Genomic DNA, 11809 nt, shown 5'->3' on the forward strand with positions numbered 1-11809 from the left:
GGAAAACACTTCATCAGGAAATGCCCAGGTTCAGTTCTACTTAGCTGCTATAACTGCACTATAAATTGACTGCCATGTCTTGTTTGCTGTTCTTACCTTGTCGTAATGCAGGTCTCGTGGTGTTTGCTGGTAAATCCCACTGGGGGTGGTCTGACTTCATTCCGCTTAAGACATTCATGAATCCGGAGAGAGGCTATCTTGTAGAATCGTGCTGCATTATCAAGGCAGAGATTACTATCTTTGGATCTTCTGATGCGTGTCGTCTGATGGCATGAGAGATATAGAATGCCCGCCACATCTATGTCCTGGTAGTAAAGTTATGCCCAACTTGAATAGTTGAAAAAGAGAGGGTTGTAGTAGCTTTCTCAGAACTTGTGTGGTGATGTATATATATGCCCCTGCCTTACCGGGTTACCGTAGGAGTACATACTCCCGCCTTACCCTGTTGCTTTATCCACTTCGTGCTAATCGAATACGTATTCCAATGGCCAGCGCAACCTGCGCCCGTTCAAAATCATGTAACAAAACACGCATGCAAGTTGGGTTTTAAGTCTATTTATATGCAGTATATATATGTTTCATCATTTTACACATTGTATTAGTTACCTCATTTTCCTAATTATTTTTAATTGAATTATTTCCTATAATATATACTTCATCCGTAAAGAAATATAAGAACATTTGGATCACTAAAGTAGTGATATAAACGCTCTTATATTTCTTTACAAAGGGAGTACTTCCAATCTAAATTAACTGTCACAACTCTAGTATAACTTTGTACTTTTCGCTGGGGCGGCGGCGCTGGTCTCTTTCTCCATGGCGTGACTGATGGCTGATGAAGTTCACAAGTAAAAGGATCAGTTTTTATTCTCTGTTTGCTTTGATGGGATCTGCAGTCTGTCCATGAGAGTTTGTGATTTCGAGACTCTGCCTTTGACCTCATCAGAGGGTGCTTTGTCTCAAAGATTTGTCGTCCCCTAGAAAGTTAAAGCTAGGGTTTTCTATTCTTCGGCGGCTACGCCTACCGTGAGTTTTTTGTCAATGAAATTTCTCAGTTGGAATTGTCGTAGCCTACAATAGGCTGCGGCAAAGAGGGCACTTGTTGATGTCATTAATCGAACGTGCCCTGATATCTTGTTCCGTTGAAGACTCACCTGATGATTTACTTGCTCTTCTATTTGCATTTTTTGTTAAGTATGTGGGTGACTCATCGTAATGAGATAGGTTGGTCGAAAATTCTTTTCAAGTAGTCTTAGTCGGTGAACTCAGCTCCACAGAAGAATTCAGTAGTTAATCAAAGAACTCAAGCATGTTGAACCTAGATGCGTTTTTTCTCGTGTATGAGACGACTTCTAGGGCGACTAGGGTTTTCTGGTCAGGTGGCGGCGGGTAGCGGGCGTTTCGCTGTCTCAGGGTGGCATCGTCGCTAGTCTCTTTCTCTATGGTGTGACTGATGGCTCATGAAGTTCACAAGTAGAAGGGTTGGCTTTTATTCTCTGTTTGCTTTGATGGGATCTGCTGTCTGTCCATGAGAGCTTGTGATTTCGAGACTGTCCCTTTGACCTTGTCAGAGAGTGCTCCGTCTCAAGGATTTGTCGTCCCCTAGCAAGTTAAAGCTAGGGTTCTCTGTCCTTCGGCGGCTCCGCCGACCGTGAGTTTTTTGTTAATGAAATTTCTGAGTTGGAATTGTCATAGCCTACAACAGGCTGCGACAAAGAGGGCACTCGTTGATGTCGTTAAACGAAGGTGCCCCGATATCTTGTTTCCGTCGAAGACTCGCCTAGATGAGTGGCTGGTGGGATGTCTTCGGCGACGGTTGAAGATGGATAATAAGGAGGTGGTTAGAAGTAATGGGCAAAGTGGTGGGCTTATGTTACTTTGGAGAAAGGCGATTGCGATGTCTCTTAGACATAAAACAAGCAAATATATAGACGTGTACGTAGGCAGTGGTCAGGAGAATTTTTGGCGCCTCAACTAGCCTCTATGGAGAACCAAAGTAGGCTGACAAGCACCTGACATGGCAGCGTCTTAGAGAGCTAAGAGGTGTGTGCAACACTCCTTGGCAGGTAATCAGAGATCTAAATGAGGTTATTGACGGAGTGAAATACCGTCAGATCCCTCGGTAGGGTTCATTACGAGATCCGAAGTATCGAGACGGAGTCTGCACGCACAATTTACCCAGATTCAGGCCTCTGAAGAGTAATACCCTACATTCTACTTCGGATTATTCATGATGAGGGGATACCTCGTGCAGGGGATCACAATGGCGTACGGGGTTGCTACCAAGAGTTTGGATATGAGATTGGATGATCAATCAGGACCTAGACCTCCCTTTATATAGACAAGACAGGTCTAGAGTTTACATGAGGGCAGCTGAGATCAGCAGCAGCGCCGCTTTCAGACTTGGAGAGCACGAAGATCGTCTTCATCTCTTTAGGGTTTCCTTATAGTTTTAGGCTATAGTTTTGGGCCTTGTGGACCCCATCTACTGAGCGAGGCCGGGCTTCCTTACGTCAGACACCCTTGGTACAGGACCCCGTTAGTAGCCCCCGAGCGTGGCGGAGGTCGCAGGTGTCCGGGCTCCGAGGCCTCCGTCGAGCTCTTATCTTCGTATGTCCAGCCTCCCTCGCTTCTAGTGACATGGATTCCTTTTCTGCTTGTGAAGTGAGGCCGCCCCTTGGGCCGTCACAGGTCTAGTTTCGCCAGACAGGTGGCCCAAAACCGTGGGCTGACCCACCGTCCATGCTGGTGCCATCTTGGGTAAGATGCGTGTGTCCCTTCCGTTTAAATACAACAAACAGGAAGCAACATTGAGGTTGGCGCTTCTCCTTCTTCTCCATCAGGCTTCCGCCTACCCTCACCAGATTGAGGGTGATCACCCCACCTTTTGGAGAAGAGATGGTTGCCTCCTCCACTACCTCCGAGGAGAGACTTGGTCAAGGTAGCCCATTGGGTTTCCAACCGCCATGTCTCCCTCACCCGCCTGAGTGCGCTCTTCTGTCTCCCGATCTCAACTAGAGCAGTTGGTGACTGTTGGAAACGAGAGTTTGGCAATGCTTCACGATGTATTGATCGGTGCAAAGTGCACGTATATATGGAGTACAAGGTGGGCCACAACCTCAACTATACAATGACTAGGAGGTGGGCCATGCTATACAATATACACGTACAAAACCATAAATTCAACACCCCCCGCAGTCGAAGCGTCGCCGGAGACGCAAAGACTGGACCTGAACTCCTCAAAGACAGAAGTAGGCAGTCCTTTTGTCATGATGTCGGCGAACTGCTGCGCCGGACATGGAGGACCCGGATGCGCCCAAGAGCCACCTGCTCACGAATGAAGTGTATATCAAGCTCAATATGCTTCGTTCGATGATGGTGGACCGGGTTGGTGGAGAGATAGACGGCGAAGACGTTGTCGCAGTAGCTGACGGAGTAGCTGACGAAGTAGCTGACGGAGCCAAGAGCATTCAGCAACAGCGTTAGCCACTGCTCGATACTTAGCCTCGGCACTCGAGCGGGAGACGGTGGGCTGTCGCTTGGAGGACCAAGAGATCAGGGACGGCCCAAGGTAGACGCAGTACCCCGAGGTGGAGCGCCGTGTGTCTAGGCAGCCAGCCCAGTCCGCATTAGAGTAGGCGACGAGGTCGGTGGAGGCGGAGGCCGTCAGCGTAAGTCCCAAGGACTAGGTGCCGCGTATGTATCAGAGGATACGCTTCACCAGAGTCCAGTGAGAGTCACGCGGAGCATGCATGTGAAGACAGACCTGCTGAACAGCATACTGCAAGTCGGGGCGCGTCAGGGTCAGGTACTGCAAGGCGCCCACAATGGAGCGATAGAATGTTGCATCAGATGCAGGAGAACCCTCCAAAGCGGAAACCTTGGCCTTGGTGTCGACGGGCGTGGGAGCGGGCTTGCAGTTAAGCATGCCAGCTCGGTCGAGAAGCTCATGGGCATAGCGCTGCTGATGCAGGAAGAACCCATCTGGCCGCCGAACGACCTCAATGCCAAGGAAGTAATGCAGAGGACCCAAGTCCTTTAGGGAAACTCATCACAAAGACGAGCAGTGAGCCGCTGAAGGAGTGCGACAGTGGATGCCGTCAGGATGATGTCATCGACGTACAACAGCAAGTAGGTCGTGTCAACTCCGTGATGATACACGAAGAGGAGCGCATCGGAGCGAGTCGATGTAAATCCGAGCATCTGCAGGAAGGTGGCGATGCGCTGGTACCAGGCCCGAGGCGCCTGCTTCAACCCGTAGAGAGAACGGGAGAGCAAACACACATGATCTGGATGCGTGGCGTCGACGAAGCCGGTGGCCTGCTCACAGAACACCTGCTCAGCCAGGTGGCCATGCAAGAAGGCATTGGACACGTCCAACTGATGCACGGGCCAAGCTCGGGACACGGCTAGCTGGAGCACGGCGCAGATCGTGCCCAGTTTAACAACTGGGGCAAATGTGTCGGTGAAGTCCACACCTGTGCGTTGCCGAAAGCCCCGAACCACCTAGCGAGCTTTATAGCGCTCGAGAGTGCCATCCAGACGAGTCTTGTGCCGAAAGACCCACTTGCCCGTGATGATGTTGGCACGAGGCGGCCGAGGGACGAGCTGCCAGGTACGGTTCCGCTGGAGAGCGTCAAACTCTTCCTGCATCGCAGCGAGCCAATGAGGATCCCGAAGGGCCGCTCGAGCTGACGATGGGAGAGGAGATGGCTCAGAGACGGAAGTAGCGAGAAGGTACTCATCGCTGGGGTACCGCGTGCTCGGTCGGAGAGTGCCAGCCCGAGAGCGAGTCATCGGGCGGGGCAGCGGGTCCGGAGTGGAGACGGGCGATGACGAAGAAGAGCCCTCCTCCTCCGAGACGGCCGCGGGCGAGGCCGCCGGCGAGGCGGCGGGCGAGACGGCTGCGGGCAAGGCCGCCGGAGAGGGTGAGGCCGGGGACGCTAGGGGCGTCGCGGGCGCTGAGGGAGGTGTGGCCCCTAGGGCAGCCAACCGGGGAGAAACTCGACCCGTGGCGCGGGGGGCACCCTCAAAACCGGGAGGCGGCCCAAGAGAGGCACGGGAGCGGCCGTCACATGGAGCGGGCAAAGCCGCAACATCCGAAGGTACCAGCTGAAACGGAAAAACCATCTCATCAAAGTAAGCATGCCGTGAAGTGATCACCCGATGTGAGATAGGATCATAGCAGCGGTAGCCTTTGATGTTGGGGGGCTAGCCAAGAAAGATGCAGGCCACAGACCGAGGAGCAAGCTTATGAGGAGTAGTGGAAGCGATGCTGGGGTAGCACAGGCAACCGAAAATGCGGAGCTCAACATAGGAAGGTGGCGTGCCAAACAAGAGGTGATGAGGTGCAAAATTCCCGTGAGGGCAACAAGGACGAATGTTAATGAGTAGTGATGCGGTGGCGAGCGCGTTGGGCCAAAAACGTGGTGGCACGTTGGCGTGAAAGAGGAGGGTGCGAACGCAATCATTGAGAGTGTGAAGCACACACTCAGCGGGGCCGTTTTGTTGCGAAGTGTACGGGCAAGTGAGACGAAAGATCGTGCCGTGTGAGGCGAGAAGGTTGCGGATCGCAAGGTTATCGAACTCCTTCTTGTTGTCTATTTGCAACACATGAATGGGACGTCCAAACTGCGTGGAGACATAGGAGTAAAAAGCAGTGAGAGTGGCAACAGAGTCCGACTTTTGCCGCAATGGGAAGGTCCACACATAGTGCAAAAAATCATCAAGTATGACAAGGTAATAAAGATAGCCCATGTTACTTGCAACAGGAGAGGTCCAAACATCACTATGAATTAACTCAAACTGGTATGATGCAACATGCGAGGAAGTGCTAAAAGGAAGACGAACATGTTTGCCGAGACGACAGGCATGACAAGTGTGATTGTCGATCTTATTACACGTGAAGGAAAAACTCCGGAGAATATGACGAAGGGTGGCGGTGTTGGGATGACCGAGACGAGCGTGCCAAAGGTCCACTCCGGCGGAAAGCGCCATGGGTGCAGCGACGGAGGAGGTAGAGGAATGGGCCGGGTAGAGCTCATTGGGGCTGTCACATCGGTGGAGCACCATCCGGGTACGGGCATCCTTAACAGAAAAGCCAAACATGTCAAATTCAACGGTAACAGGATTTTCACGTGTAAGAGAATGAACGGAAACAAGGTTTTTAATGATGTCAGGAGAAACAAGCACATTAGAAAGATATAATGGCATGGAGTTAGAAGGAAAAGCAGCATGGCCGACATGAGTAATAGGCATGGAGGAACCGTCACCCACGGTAATGCGAGCAGCGGTGTGAACGGGGTGAGCGGTGAGAAGGTTACCGGGGTTGGAGGCCATGTGAGCCGTAGCTCCGGTGTCCATATACCAGTCGCCGCCGCCAGTGTACTGTTGCGGCGTGGGGGCGGTGTGGAGGGCTGCGAGGAGCGCGGGGTCCCAAGGCGCCGGTGGGAGAGCCGGGCCGGACGGCGCCGGCTGAGGCGGGGGTGCCACAAACCCACCCGCCAGAGGCAGCCCATAGGCCGCAGAGGGGCCGTAGAGCAGCACAGGCTGGTACGCTTGAGGGGCCGCGTGAAGCGCCTGATGAGCGGTCGGGCGGGCGCCGAAGAGGCCCGGAGCGGGGGCACGCGGTATAGGCATGGAATATGCGTGCACAACCCCGGTCCAGGGGTTCTGGCCAGCCTGCCAAGGCGCTGGGGGGAGCTGCGCCTGCTGCTAGCGCGGCGCCCCGCCGGGTGCAGCCAGCTGCTGCTATTTGCGGCCGCCGTGACCACGGTGGCCCCCGCGGCACTGCTGCTGCTTCTCGGCAGGAGGCGGCGGAGGAGCCGGCTGCGGCTGTGGCTGCGGGTAGGGGAACCCGGGTGGCGGCGGCGCGGGGAAGGGGCCCGGGGCGGGCCTTGGTGGGGCGGAAGGCGGCGCACCGCCGCGAGTACCGGCGGTGAGGGCGGTGTGGGTGGCCCGGGCGCGTGACATCCGCATCCGCTTCTCCTCCAACTTCAGGTAGGCGACGATCTTGGGGAACGTCGGGTTGGTGATGAGGGGGATGTTGGAGGCGGTGTTCCCAGACTCGTCGCTCAGGCCGACGATGAGGGTGCTGAGGAGGAGCTCATCGAAGACCTTCTCACCAAGGTCACGAAGCTCGTCAACAAGCTTCTTGAGGCGCATGAAGTAATCATCGACAGACGAGTCAAGCTACTGGCACCCAAAAAACTCGTCGTGCAAGAAAACCTTGAGTTGGAGCGTGTTGTCGGTGAAGAGGCCATTGAGCTTGGTCCAAACGGCGTGAGCATCATCGTCGGCGGAAACCACCATGTGGAAGAGGTCCTTCAAGATGGTGGTGTAGAACCAACGAATGAGGGTGGCGTCGATGGACATCCACTCCTCATCGTCCTCCATGAAGCAGGAATCCACAGTGCCGTCGATGTGATCCCGGATGTTGTACTCCCGGAACACAAGGGAGAAGTACGTCTTCCACGCATAGTAGGTGGAGGTGAGTTGGTCGAGGACGACGGGAACCCGAGCGAGGATGTTGAGGTCGCGGATGACGACGGGATCGGGGCCTTCGAACGGGTTGGTGCGGCGGCTACGGGTGGTGCCGGAGGAGCCAGGGGAGGCCATGGGGAGATGAGGGCGGCGGCGTCATGCGAGAGGCGGTGCGGCCGAAGGGCGGCACGGAGGGTTGGGGGCGGAAGCGGGGCGGCGGCGCACACGGGGTGGCGGTCGCGGCGGCGGGGGGTACGCGGCGGCGACGGCGGCGGGGGGTGGCGGCGGCGGTGTTGGGCGGCAGCGGCGGCGATGAGATCGTGGCGGCGGTGGCACAGGGTTAGGGTTAGGATCGTAGGTATGATACCATGTTGGAAACGAGAATTTGGCAATGCTTCACGATGTATTGATCGGTGCAAAGTGCACGTATATATGGAGTACAAGGTGGGCCACAACCTCAACTATACAATGACTAGGAGGTGCGCCAGGCTATACAATATACATGCACAAAACCATAAATTCAACAGTGACGATGGGGCGGTTGCCAGAGTTCACATAGATGGGGTGGATGGCTCCGAGATGGAGAGACGAGGTCTCGCAGCTGCTGTGTTGGAACCAAGTGGTGCACGTGGCGTTCATCCATCGTGGGTTACAGCTCCCACTAAGTTCCTTCACTAGGGGCGTGTTGGCCCTTTATGGGTTGCGGTTGCATCACCTGACCCCAGGCGACTTTCTGCATGTCAGGACCCCGATTCCAAGTCACATCGATCTAGCCGGTAACACCTCATATCACTTTGCGGCCTCACGCATGGTATCCCACAGGTGTCGCCTTACCATGGCCCGGGACCGTTTGCGCCTTTTGGCTCACGTATATGATAGTGTCGCTAGCATCCATATGACAGACAACCCGGGCCGACATGACTAGTCGTGAACCCAAAGCGGCACAGAACTATGGAGACAGGCATACATGAATCACATCGAACATGTCGGTCATCAGCGAGTGATTCCGGGCTGTAGCACTGGGCTAACAGGACTCCGGGGAACCCGGGCTGTAGCAGGCTAGGCAGGACTCCGGATATCACCGCGTGACATTTCCCCGAAGGGACAGACATAGGAACGAAGTGAAACACATGCCGGCCAGTCAAGTGTCCTGAACAGTAGTGCTGGGCTAGCAGGACTCCGGTGAACCGGACTGTAGCAGACTACTATGGCTCGAGGAACACTATACTACATTTCCCCATAAGAAAGGCTGCCAAGTATAAACAACTAGATTGTCGGATCCCACTCATACCAAGCATTTCAATCATACACACAATATGCCCGATATGAGTACATACAACATGGCATCACAACAAGACTCTACAACTCAAGTACTTTATTTAAAGGCTCCAGGGAGCCATACATAACATGTTCATACAGATAGGGGTCACATGACCCGACACTCAAGTCATACAAACATATAAGTACATGCGGAAGCAACTAATCTGAGTACAGACTCTAGAAAGAAAGAAGGCTTCTCGAAGCCTGTCTATCTACATAGGGCCCTCCATGGCCAGGATCACCACCTGGGTGGCTAGTCACTCGTCGACGTCAAGGTTTACGTAGAACCCATCAGAGGGGGCGGTGTTGTCGTCTGAAAACAGTAATTAAGCAAACATGAGTACAAAGGTACTCAGCAAGTCTTACATCAGAACCTACTAAACATGCTTATTCTCAAGAAGGTGGTGGGGTTAATGCAGCAAGCCAGCTTTGACTCTTGGCTAAGCTATCCTACGGAACTCCACCAGTAAAATAGTTTTCGCACACGAGTCCGCTACTCACCAACACAATACTCCACCGGCGATCCTCCATCGTCAACCTACGAGAGGGCCATCCTCGGTACTCACACTTATCCTGAGTCTTTTAGTAGTATCCATTAACTTGTCTATGAACTGTATAGGCAACCAAGTAGTCCTTTACCGCGGACGCGGCTATTCGAATAGTTTTATACCCTGCAGGGGTGTACTTCTTCATACACGCTTTCACCACTTACCGCCGTTTACACGACATGTACTCGGCAACCTTCAAGCGGAAGCCCAGCGAGGGTGTCGGCCACGGCCTACCTAACACTTAAGTCTCTAGTCCAGGTTATCGCCTATCCAGGTTCCATCCGCAGGGAGTCCGGCCGAGGTTTCCACATACGGCCCCGAACGATGTGAACAGGGTCCCGAGACGCCAAACGGGGCCCGGCATACCCGGCCACGGTGTATCTACCGCAACATAGCCCACCCCTAGGGTCAGCGCTACGCACGGCCGCCAACACATAACCTACAAACACCAGAAACTATTTGCAACTCCTGGACAGAGTACTAGGGTGATTAAGAAGCCGAGAGGGTCCATTGGTTTCGGGCCCAATGTACGGTAGTAACTGCATCTTAAATCACACATACAGATCTCAGTTCTTAGGGACGGCCTCAATGAAACAACCCACCATGTACTCCTACATGGCCTCTCATCGATACCTTTACCAAAACATGTTCAACACATCCCTCACATTACCGACATAAGCATTTCACTCTAGCCCATCACCCAGATGAACCAGACCTGACACAACTCTAAGCATAGCAGGCATAGCAAGGTAGGAATCACATACATGGCTCAATCAACTCCTACACATGCTAGTGGGTTTCATCTAGTTACTGTGGCAATGACAGGTCATGCAGAGGATAAGGGTTCAACTACCGTAGCACACAGCAGATTGAAACGCGTTGTCTTAATGCAGTAAACAAGAGCAGAAGCGAGAACATGGGTTGTATCGGAATGATCAATGGTTGCTTGCCTAATGGAGTGGTAGTGGGATACTGCCCTTCAGTTGGATACTCGTGAATATCCTCGGAGGCAGAACCTACCACGAAGAACACATCGGAACATAATCAACACATGACGATATGCAACAATATGATGCATGCTATGATATGGCAATATGAATGTGTCTTGGCCTAATGCAAGCTATAACAGAAAGGATTGAACTTATTTGAATCAAAGATTCAATTATTAGCTTATTAAACATGGCTTTAATGGTGCATTTCCTTATTCTGCTTAAACAGCAAGGTAAACTTGTTTTGTCATGCATGAAACCATTACAGATGGATAGATTGAATTTTTCTGATCATTTTTCATATATAAATCTTTGCATTTGGAGCTATGGTTGATTTTCTATGATTTTTAGAAGTTTTGACTATTTTCTGGAATTTCCTGTATAAGAATAAATCCAGTAATTTAATTACTGCGTCAGCATTATGTCAGGGTGACGTCAGTGGTCAACGGGGACGTCCAGGTCAAACCTGACTGGTGGGTCCCGCGTGTCAGTAGTTAATTAAGCTAATTATCTTTAGTTAAAACTAATCTGATTTAGTTAACAGAGGGGGCCCACTTGTCATTGACTCAGGGGAGTCAAACTGGGGTCGAACCCCTGGTCAGCGGGGCTAATCCCGCTGGCGTTGAGTCGCCGGCGAGGCCCGAGACGGTGGCGCGGCTCGGAAAATGCCCTCAGGGCACGGGCGAGGCCGTTCTTGGGCTCGTTGGAGAGCTCTTGCAGTCGCGCATCTAGTGGTGGTGGAGGCCGGGCCTATGGTGGCCGGAGACAACGACGGCGAGCTCCAAGGCGGCGGTCGGAGTTCGGCCATGTGCGGGGTTTGGGCTGCGGCGTGGAAACACGGAAACTGAGGCGCTAGCGAGGCACTACGCGATGCGGCAAGCACGTCGCATAGCATGGGATGACCAAATGGTCGCCGGACCGACGCCGGCGACGAGCTCAAGCGGAGACAAGCTTCGGCCATGGTGGAACTATTGCCTAGAGGGTGCAAATGCGTGGGAAAGAAGAGGGGGAAGGTAGCGGAGCTCACGGGGAGGTCGATGAGCAGCTCAGTGGGCTCGGGGGCGACCGGAGCGAGGCGAATCGATGAACGGCGTCCGGCGGGTACCGAGGTTGAAGACGGCGCGATAGCGGCGATGCAGGGCCTCCGGCGAAGCGTGGCTCGGTGGGGAGGGCGAGGGCGTCGTGGCGGAGCGATTTGGCTTGTCGGAGGGGCGAGGGGGTGGCTCTGGCGTCGTCTATGGTGAACGGCGGCGAGGAACGCGCTCGGGCATCGCGGGAGAGAGTGAGGGAGACGAGAGGGAGAGTGAGCGAGGATGAGAGGGGGACATGGGGGTCGCGTGGCATCCCTGGACGTCTCCAGGACGTCGGCAGAAGCAGGAGGTGGCCGGCGTGTGGCCGCGGGCGCCGGCCACGCGCTCCGCGTCCTTCTGGCGCAAGGAGGACGAGGACTGGCAGGGCCAGTCGGCTGGG

The sequence above is a fragment of the Triticum aestivum genome, chromosome 6A (genome assembly GCF_018294505.1).
Source record: "Triticum aestivum cultivar Chinese Spring chromosome 6A, IWGSC CS RefSeq v2.1, whole genome shotgun sequence".
Classification (NCBI taxonomy): Eukaryota; Viridiplantae; Streptophyta; class Magnoliopsida; order Poales; family Poaceae; genus Triticum; species Triticum aestivum.